Source organism: Leopardus geoffroyi, chromosome B1, assembly GCF_018350155.1.
Source record: "Leopardus geoffroyi isolate Oge1 chromosome B1, O.geoffroyi_Oge1_pat1.0, whole genome shotgun sequence".
Taxonomy (NCBI): Eukaryota; Metazoa; Chordata; class Mammalia; order Carnivora; family Felidae; genus Leopardus; species Leopardus geoffroyi.
The window spans coordinates 53,151,286-53,162,413 of NC_059327.1; the positions used below are offsets into that span (position 1 = coordinate 53,151,286).

An 11,128-nucleotide genomic window follows, 5' to 3' on the forward strand; every position below is an offset into this window, starting at 1 on the left:
ATGACTTAACTCAATTTAGCTCAAAAGAAATAATATTTTATTTACTCCTTCACCAAGTTAACGTAGAATACTCTGTACTTACAAACTGGATTAAATTTGCAAAAAAATATTTAAAATCAAAATTAAGGGGCGCCTGGGTGGCGCAGTCGGTTAAGCGTCCGACTTCAGCCAGGTCACGATCTCGCGGTCCGTGAGTTCGAGCCCCGCGTCGGGCTCTGGGCTGATGGCTCAGAGCCTGGAGCCTGTTTCCGATTCTGTGTCTCCCTCTCTCTCTGCCCCTCCCCCGTTCATGCTCTGTCTCTCTCTGTCCCAAAAATAAATAAAAACGTTGAAAAAAAAATTAAAAAAAAAATAAAATAAAATCAAAATTAAATTTACATGACACTGAGGTATTAAATTTGTTTGCAAATTCTTTGACCCTCCTCTACCCATACAGAAGTGGAGTCGTGTTCCCTGTCCCTGGAATTAGAACTGGCTATTGACTCACTACTAATGAATAGAATACTATTAAACAACAGAGCTTCTAGGAATCATAAGGCCACTGTCTCATAAACCCAAGAGATTAGTGGGTATTGCTTTTGTCTAATGCAATAGATTATAAATTGATTTATTAAAAAAGTCAATTCCTTGTTTAAGGAATATATACCAGCTTGTACTGAGAGAAACAATTTAAATAGGTAATTAGATCCCTAAACCTCCAAGGTCAGAGACAGGCTGGAAAATCTATAGTATTGAAAATATGGTCTATGTTTTACGGAAAAGAAAGAATGACTCAGAAAGGGGAACCAAGACCCTGAAAGAGAGAGACAGGAGCCATGGTGAACAACTTCTGGAAAGTACTTTTAAACTTTAATTAAAGAACTAGCAATATGCCTGATGGATTTCGGAATCACTATGGACTAGTGATTGTTGTGCACCTATCTTTTATTTTTATTTTTATTTTTTTTCCATTTTGAATCACTGTATGTTTATTGTGTGGAATGAAGAGAAATCTCTTTAGTTCATAGGTTTTCAGATAAAGAAGAACCATACTCTCGCTGGCATATTCAAGAAAAATACTTGAAGTACATATTTACATAATTTAGATCTTAGAACTCGAGCTGAAGTTTGATACTGAATAGACAAGTTTTTAGGGGGTCTTAAAAGGGAATTAATGAATTTTGCTTATGGAAGAAATATAAATAACATGTGGCCAGACAGAGGATTTGAGTGGCTTTAAACATGCCCACAAATTCTTTGAGATTCCTCCCTTTAAAGAGTGATACCATATTTTCATCCTCTTGAACCCATGCGAATTTTATTAATTCATATTGAATGAACAGATTACCACAGAAGTGATTCTGCATCATTTGAATCTACGTCAGAAAAGACAGTGGTCTTTCTTCTGGCTCTCTTGTTCTTTGGGGTTGCTTACTCTTAGAACCTAACCATCATGTCATGAGTAAGTAAATCAAGCAAAGGCACAAAAAGGCCTCGTATAAGTGCTCTAGTCGGAGGCCCAGTGAAGCTGTTAACAACAGACAGAATCACTACTAGGTATGTGAGTGGCTGAATCTTTAGTGACTTCCATCTTTGGTCCACTGCAGCTCATACCATATGGAGCATAGAAAAACTGTCCTTGCGAAGTCCTGCCCAAAATTGCAGATTTGTGAGCAAAATGTATCGGATAGTTGTTTTAAGAGACTCAGTTCTGGGATGATTTTCAACGCAGCAATAGATAACTGGAACATATGATACCTAAAATTGTTGAGTGAGGACAGGATGAGATCATTTACTCAATAAATATGTATTGAGTAGCAACCATGGCAGTAGTCTCAGAATTTAGCCTGAAAATAATGTACAGTCTACGTGATTTAAAACAATCCCTTAAATGTTTTGTATTTTCTCATTTCAGATTTTCTGAGACCACTATGATAAAAACTCTTCATAATCAATGTCCAATTATTTTTTTAATGCGAAAGTGTATAAGAAACGAGTCGTCACAATAAAATGTGGTTCACTATATCAGAAGAGTACTTATAATGCCAGACCCAGAAATTCAGCTCCAAATTGCTGTACATGCGTCCACGTACATCTATTGTAGAGTTCAGTGATCATATATGTGCATATGTTCTCCAGAAAACTCTGGGAACATGGCTGAAAAGCACCTGTAACTCACTAAGAACAGAGGTATTTCAGAAAATCTGCGAGAAGCTGAGTAACTCTGGATTTTTCAAATGTGCTTCCCATTGTGCACTTTAAGTCAGAGAGACTTAATGTACACTATTAATTCAGAGATATAGAATGTAGCTTAGGAAGCAGCTGTGCGTAGTTAAGTCTCCATGTTACCCCATCCCAATGCTTAGTTTTACATTAAGAGTTGTGAGGTGACAGTAATTAAAACATCAATGGAGATAGGCTGACGTACAAATCCCTGTGGCTTCTGACAGGCACCTCTCATAATTACTTTCCCCTCCAATATTAAATGCAGCTGATAAGAGAAAGAAAAGTAAGAGTTTCAGAGGTATAGGGAGGATTTCACTGGAGGAGATGTCTAGCCTTGACTCATTGCCCTTGGTACATGCCCTAGTACTATAAAAACCACCGCCAGCAGGAGGTTAGTCAGGAATGCTATCCCAAAGAAAACTGCTCCCACAGGATCACTATAAAGCATGTGTATTTGTCGACTTTCCTCATAATGCCCATCATTCATTTTCCTCTCCCAGAACCAGTTCCCTTGTAAATGACTCACTTCTTTGCAAAAGTTGCACATTTGTGTAGAGTTAAGCATATTAGGATATACTGGGTCACAGTCTTTCTTAATACAATAGCATTATTTCCTCTGAATGTTGGTGCATTAAATGGAGCATAAATTCTGTATTCACCATAGCCCCTGTCATGTGGAATTGTTTATTTTTCCATTAAGATTTACTGTTTTATGCCTCATGTTTTATACTACTCTGCTATTAGCTGAATACAGGTTTAGGAGTGTTACATCATCTTTGAAAATGTGTCTCTATTGTTATATACTTTCTGTCTATGTTTATCCCTGATAATCTTCTCTGTTCTGAAGTCTAATTTACCTGCAATAAATACAGCTATTCCAGCTGTTTTTGGTTAGTGTTTGAATGATATATATTTCTTTAGCCATTGCTTTTAATTTATAAAGGTATTTACATTTAAAATGAGGCTTCATGTAAATATAAATGGGTTGTTTATTGCTTTTTAAAATCAGATCTGACAATTTCTGTATCTTAACTGTTTAGACCATTAACATTAAAAGTTATTATTGATATAGTTGGATTAGAAGTGTATCTTCTTGCTTGTTTTCTATTTGTTGTAGTTTTTAAATATCTTTTTTTCTTTCTCTATCCTTTTCCTTGTTTTAATTGAGAATTTTCCATTATGTCCTTTTATCTCAATTGACTTAATAATATTTATAACTTTTAACTTTTTTAGTAGTTGCCTTAGGGTTTAAAATAGAGATTTTAAATAATCTGAGTCCACCTTCAAATACTATTATACTTCTTTAACTGTAGTGTAAAGATATTATCCTACTTATTCCCAATTTCTCCCTCCTATCCCTTGTACCATTGTTGTCAGACATTCAGTTTACAGCCAATACTTTGTTATTATCATTGCTTGACATGGTTTATTGTTTAGAGCAATTAACAACAAGAAATTAAAAAAGGAGAGTTTTACTTTATTTATTCCATTTCTGATTTTTATTATATTCCATGTTTCTGCTATACCATATTTCTTCTCACTGGAGAATTTCCTTTAATGTTTCTTACAGAGTAAGTCTATAGGCAATAATTTCCCTCAATTATTGTTTACTTGAGCAGCACTTTGTTTTTCTCATTTTTGAAGGATATTTTTGTTGAGTGTGAAATTCTGAGTTAATAAGATTTTATCTTCTTTTTTAACAGTTTAAAGAGGTCACTTCATTGCCTTATTGCTTATAGAGTCTTCAGTGAAAAGAATGCTGTAATTTTTATTCTCTTGTCTTTGCAAGTATACCACCACCGCCCTCTGCCAGATACCTTCAAGATTTTTTCTTTATCTTTTGCATTTCTGCAGCTCAAACATGCTGCTTCTAGGTGTGGGCTTTTGTTTGTTTATCTCTGTTATTTATCCTATTTGAGTTCTCTAAGGTTCTTGGATTGGCTTGCAGGATAGTGCTTCCTTGTTCTCCCTCTACAGATTAAGCTTTTTTTTTGTTTTTTTTGTTTTTTTGTTTTTTTTGTTTATGTTTACTTATTTTTGAGAGAGAAAGGTGGGGAGGGCAGGGGCAGAGAGAGGGAGACACAGAATCCAAAGCAGGCTCCAAACTCTGAGCTGCCAGCTGAGAGGCGTCAGCACAGAGCCTGACATGGGGCCCAAACCCATGAACAGTGAGATGGTGACCTGAGCCTGAGTTGGATACTTAACCTACTAAGCCACCCAGGAGCCCCCAGGTTAAGCATTTTAATTTATAAGGGAAATAGGGGCAAAGGATGTTAGCAAATCCCTGCAGTTGCTGTTTTCTTACCCAAGTCAGCACGTCAGGGGTGTTCTCTCCTACGCTCCCCCCAGAAAGCCTGGTGGGTTTCCTAAAGGTGACACCTGAAAAAGGACGGAGACTGCAAATATGAGTGGTCTATAGACTTCTCACTTCCATGCTAGCCCACGCTCAGCCTTCAGCAATGCATTACATTTTATAATTTCATCTTCCTACTGGCTTCTCTGGCATCTAGTGGCACATTCCCCATGAAAACTAGTGTGTGGGTTCTGTTTTAAACTGCAGGCCCCCTTGGGGCGCCTGGGTGGCGCAGTCGGTTAAGCGTCCGACTTCAGCCAGGTCACGATCTCGCGGTCTGTGAGTTCGAGCCCCGCGTCAGGCTCTGGGCTGATGGCTCAGAGCCTGGAGCCTGTTTCCGATTCTGTGTCTCCCCCTCTCTCTGTCCCTCCCCTGTTCATGCTCTGTCTCTCTCTGTCCCAAAAATAAATAAACGTTGAAAAAAAAAAATTTAAACTGCAGGCCCCCGACTTCTCTATGCCTCCATTTCAGGTTGGTTGTTTGCCTTATGACCTCATTTCTCTGAAGAATTGAAACAAGTTTGTTAACTTGGAACATATCCAGCATTTTTCTCATCGGGTGGAGGATGACATCCATCCAGCTCTCTACATTTTTGAGCTGAAGTTAAAAGTCTAAAGATAAATGTTTTAATACATATTTATTTATTTATTTGTGAATCATATAAGATGATAAACAAAATGCTAACCCGGTTTGGAAAATAAAAATTCAAGAGTACAAAACAGTCATCCCATCGAATCTAAGGCCCTCTAGATGTGCGTCTTTGGGCTGTGACTGGAGCTTGCCAAATCTGCAATTCTGTGAATTGAGTATTATAATGGCAGTTTATCAGGGGTGTACCCCATCATAGAACAAAAAGAGAAAAGTAGACTGGGTCCTCTGAGGTGGAAACTTGGGAAATAATGGAGGAGTGTGAAGAACGTAGTCATTAGGGTCAAGCTGAGAAGCAAGAGTTACCTGAAGATGGGACACAGATGGCAGTTGGCATTGACAAAAGATTCAAGAAACTAATCGATATAACAGAGAATCCTGAAGAACAGAATTTATTTCAAGACAGAAGTTTTATGGAGATTTTATCCACTTCTTTTCCCTTACCATTTCATGGGTTTGGTTTTTTTTGCCCTATAGAAGGTTTTAGTTGAATCAGTGACATTTTGTTTTAGTTGTGATACAGGACTCAACTTCTGTTGACAGTGCTTCCTATTGGCTTTCTAAGGTGGTTAAACATAAAACAGCAGAATTTCCAAAATCTTTTTTATGTGCAAACCACTGTATTTTGATATTGAATGATATTGAATTGATTTCCTGAAATATTTTTAGATAGAAGTCTTTCAGCTTTTAACAGTATTGTCATAGATTGAGAAGAAAAAGAAAAAAAAAATCACATGGGTCAACCCCTTTTGTTTTTTTTTAACGTTTGTTTGTTTATTTATTTATTTTTAATAGGGGAAAGCACGAACTCAGTCCCCCACTACCACAAATTATGCAGTCGAGTTTCCCACATTTGGGGAAATCGCAGGGGTCAGCACATCCGGAGTGCAATGGATAAGCCTTGCCCTGGGAAAACCACCTTCATGATCATGGTATCTCCCCTGCCAGGTAAGTATGTTTATTTATTTTCAAGAGAGAGCACAGGGGAGGGGCAGAGAGAGGGAGACACGGAATCTGAAGCAGGCTCCAGGCTCTGAGCTATCAACACAGAGCCTGATTGGGGCTTAAACCCACGAACTGTGGGAGGATGACCTGAGCCCATGACCTAAGCTGAAATTGGACACTCAACCAACTGAGCCACCTAGGAGCCCCTAAGATGGGTCAATTCTACCATGTCTTGGTCATAATGCTTCTTGGGCCAGTTTATGTTCTACTGAAGAGGCTTAATAATTCCCCTTGCCAAGCTTTCATTTTCTGAGGTGTTGATTGTCTACGAAGATAGGGGTTAAAAAGTCAAACAGAGTAAAATCATAATAAGTTGAAATCATGTGTGCTCAGTGAAGGGGTGTATTAAATGGTAATATGTAAAGTCTAGCTTAATGATTAAGTTAACTAATCTTGCCACTGTTACAAAAGTAAAACCTCAACCTATTTATTCATTTAGCCTGCAGAAGGTCATGCCTTACTATTCTGCCTTAGTGATACATTTGGGATATCCACGGAAGTAAAGCATGAGTCACTCTGCAGTAGAGAAAGATTTCAAATAAAAATTTTATTGGTATCAAGTAATATTACTTAGGGGAAAAAAAGTGTGTTCAAACAATTTCCAGCAACTCTAAAATCCTATGTAAGAAGTTTCTTTTCTGTTGGAATCATAGAGCTTTAATATACCAGTGGGCATTGTCTAGTTGTAAGTATAAGATATATTAAGCAATAATATAAGCAGTTATATGTTTCATGGGCAAAATGCATTTTCAATCATTATAGATTATTGGCTATTCAAGGGCACTTTGCATATGTGGAAATAAACCTTTTGATATGTTTTCAAAAAACTCTTGTTTCTCTTTTTCCTTCCTCATAATCAAGATTAATTAATTACTTAAAAATAATGTATCTCAAATAAAGGCAGAGAAACAAAGGTGCATGAATTACCTCTCCTACAATATATTGGTGGTACATATTGAGATACTGGTTATTGAGAAGTAAAGGATTTTTCTGCTTCAAATTTTATTGTGATTGAAGATTTTATCTAAGAAGTTCTTCTGATTTAAATTTGAAGATAATTGGTGATTTTTTGCTTTAGATCTCAAACTGTAGCAGTATTAGCAAATATCTGATCATCTGTTGCCAGCTGTTTTCTAGAGGGTAGAATTCTCATAAGGGAGGATCTTTGACTCCTCTCTGTGTTGATAGTTACCAGCACTCTAGAAGAGATTGTGGACTAGGATTCTGGAAAGGATACAATTTGAAGCATCTCAGAAGAGTCCTCACTATCTTGGAATGTAACTTAGGCTGCTGTGGATAAGGGCCACATGGTCTAACAAAAATAATCTCAGAGATGGAGTGAGATCTGGTTTATTTTCTGAAATGGGGTCACTTTTGAGGTCTACGCCCAAAAATGATATAAGCAAGGAATATTAAATGGAGCGTAAGGCTTGCTGCCCCAGAACAATGAACTGTGGGATGTGGGTGGGGAAAGAAAATATTGACAAAACAATCTTGAACAAACACACAAAAGTTAAGTCAGAAAACATAGAAAATATTTGGAAATTTTAATTTTACACAATAGTTGCTTGAACTTGTATATTTTTATTGCTTTCTAGAGTTATTAAAATGAACAGAAAGTGTATATATACATAATTTATATTTATATTTGTTACCATGTTGATACCTCAACTAAAATCAGTTTATAAGTTTACCATTTGTAGAAACTTGGAACAAGCCATTTATTTATTTTTAATATTAAAAAAAATTTTTTAATGTTTATATATTTTTGAGAGAGAGAGAGACTGAGCATGAGCAGGAGAGGGGCAGAGAGAGAGGGAGACACAGAATCTGAAGCGGGCTCCAGGCTCTGAGGTGTCAGCACAGAGCCCGACATAGGGCTTGAACTCACAGAGTGTGAGATCGTGATCTGAGCCCAAGTCGGATGCTCAACCAACTGAGCCACCCAGGCACCCCTATTTTTAATCTTTTAACATAATAACCACTAACAAAGGAGATTGAAAAAATAAATAATCTATCTGAAGTCTCTGTATGTTTATACCCAAATAATTATTATAAACCAGATTTTTGAAAATAATTTTACCAATGCAGTGCATATATTAGAGAGTCAGAATAATACTGTTTTATCTGTTAATGCGTTAATGTTTCTCACTAACATTCCTTGTTAACTGGCTATATTTTAGAGAAATGATTTTGACAAGAAATTAATTAGCTTTAAACTTGACAGTTTGAAATAAAAAAAAAATTTAATATTCCAAGGTGAGTTCTAATCATTCAAAGAAATTAAATCAGGTCTAAATTTCTCCCTCAATATTTGGCACCTTGTTATTTTGTACTCTAAGTCCTAGAATATATGCTGTAAAAAAAGACACTCAAGTCAAATAATAGGTTGAGCCTTGGCTCTGCCACATAAATACTGTTTAAAATTTTTTAAATTAATTATTGTTTAAAATTTTAATAATATCTGTCTCAAATGACTTCAAAAGATTCAATTAAATATTGTATTTTAAATACCTAGAAAACAGCTTGGTACATAGGCACAAGTTTTTATTTAATATTCCTCAAAGGTATTTATTTTTTTTACATTTATTTATTTTTGAGAGACAGAGTGAGACAGTGCGTGAGTTGGTGAGGGGCAGAGAGAGGAGAGACAGAATCTGAAGCAGGCTCTAGGCTCTGAGCTGTCAGCGCAGAGCCCAACGAGGGGCTCGAGCGCACGAACCAAGAGATCATGACCTGAGCTGAACTTGGATGCTCAACTGACTGAGCTACTCAGGCGCCCACCTCAAAGGTATTATTGCATATTAAACTATGTTCCTAAGAAATCCCCTATCTTTTTGTCTCCCTATTCCCACCCACTTTTCATGCATTCATCTATTCACTTGTTTTTTCAAAAATTATTTCTTGAACAATATTTGAAGCTCTAAGCATATAATAATGAGTGGTAAATACAAGTATAAGCCTGTAATAGGTCCAGTTTGACCTATTGTGATTTGAGATGCGGGGAAAGGCTGTGAAGGGAATAGTTCAGGGCAAGGGCAATAAACAAATGCCAAAGATTTGAGGCAGGAACATGACAATGTAAATGGAGATGCCAAGGAATGTAGTGCAGCCAGAGCAAAGTGAGTGAGTGTGTAATAGGACAACAGGGAGTTGGGACCGTGCCATTTAGGGTTCATAATCCTTTAGCAAATACCTACTCAGTACATATTATTGTACTTGTCAGACACTGGGTATGAGGTGGGCTGTAACTGGGTATGAGATGATGACAAGAAAATTTTTAATGATCATAGAAAGCAATAGGTGCTTTGACAGAGGTATTAATGAATGAAAGGAAAATATATACATGGGGGAATACTTCATAGATTGAAAAAGTGACTTAAATTGACACTTAAAGAAAGAATGAAAATTATTCAGGTGAACCGATTGAAAGAAGGGCTGCACAAAGGGGGAGTAAATAGGAATCTCCCTTTTGAAATCAAGGATTATTGAGTCAAACAATACAGTTTGGCTCAGGACACAGAGGAGTTCTTCAGACCCTTTTTGACTCAAGGATACTGTCAACAATAGTAACAAAGATACGTAGGAAATTATAAAATATGTGAAAATTAAACAACACAAAACTAAATAACCATCGACTTAAAAATAATCCTAAAAAAAGGAGAAAATGCTTTGAGATGAATGACAATGAAAATCCAGCAATGCCAAAACATATGAGCTTTAGCGAAAGCAGTGCCTGGAGGTATATTTACAGCTATAAACTTGAATATTAAAAAGGAAAATCTCAAATCAATAATAGCCCAATTTTAAAAATTAAAAAAAAAGGTCCAACACAAAGAAGGCAGGAAAAGCAGATGATGTAGATTAGAATGGCCATACATTAAATAGAAAATAGACAAGTAATAGAGAAAATCAATAAACCAAATTTAATTCTTTTTAAAGATTAAAAAAGACAAACCTTTAGCTACTGACTTAAGACAGAAGGAGAGAGAACGTAAAGAAATGAGGGTGGGATATTACTACCAAACTTGCAGAAAAAGGGTTACAGGAGGATACAGTGAACAACTGTATGCCAATATAATAGGTAACCAAGAAAAAAATAGACAAACTTTGAGAAAGAATAAACTGCCAAAGCCAACTCAAGATGGAATAAAAAATATAGATAGTCCAATAACCAGTAAAATCATTGAATTAATGATTTAAAAATTCCTACAATAAAAGGGACTAGGTATCTTCACCCGCAAATTTTAACAAATTTTAATTAATCTTTAACACTCAAAGATTAATAATAATATTTAACAAGCTGTTTCAAAAATTGTAAAGGGATGAAATATTGCTAATTTATTCTATGAGGCCAGTATTATTCTATGAGGTATCTAATTTTGATACCAAAATCAGACAAAAGTCAACACAAAACAGAAAGGTACGGCCAATATCCCCTGTAAAAAAAAAAAAGCAAACATCTCAACAAAATACCAGGAACCCAAATCCAGCGACATATACAAATATACCATATGTATACCACCATTACCAACTAGGGTTTAACTGGTAATACAATTGATAAATTCTCTCATTTTTTTGTTGATTTAGGAATTTCATTTCTCTTTGAATTTTAAAGAATACTTTTACTGGATATAGGATACTTTGTTGATAAACTTTTTCTTTCAGGACTTTGTATCATCTCACAACCTACAAAACTTCCAGCCCTCCAGGGTTTCTGATGAGGATTCATGTCTTACTTTTATTGAAGATTTCTTGTACATTATGAGTCACCTCTCTTGCTCATTTGAAGGTTTTCTTTTTGACTCTCAATGGTTTGATTACATTGTGTCTAAGTATAGATAACTTTAGATTTATCCTATTTGGAGTTTGTTGAGTTGCTTGAGTGGGTAGATTCATGTTTTCATCAAATTTGGT

At 36.0% G+C, this 11,128-nt stretch overlaps 1 non-coding gene across 1 annotated transcript; it reads right to left on the reverse strand.

Moving 5' to 3' along the window:
* Positions 1-5,998: 5,998 nt before the first annotated feature.
* On the reverse strand, positions 5,999-6,162 carry LOC123596640. The gene has a single exon (XR_006711795.1). It is a non-coding gene; the product is annotated as a U1 spliceosomal RNA (small nuclear RNA).
* Between the last annotated feature and the right edge of the window lie 4,966 nt (positions 6,163-11,128).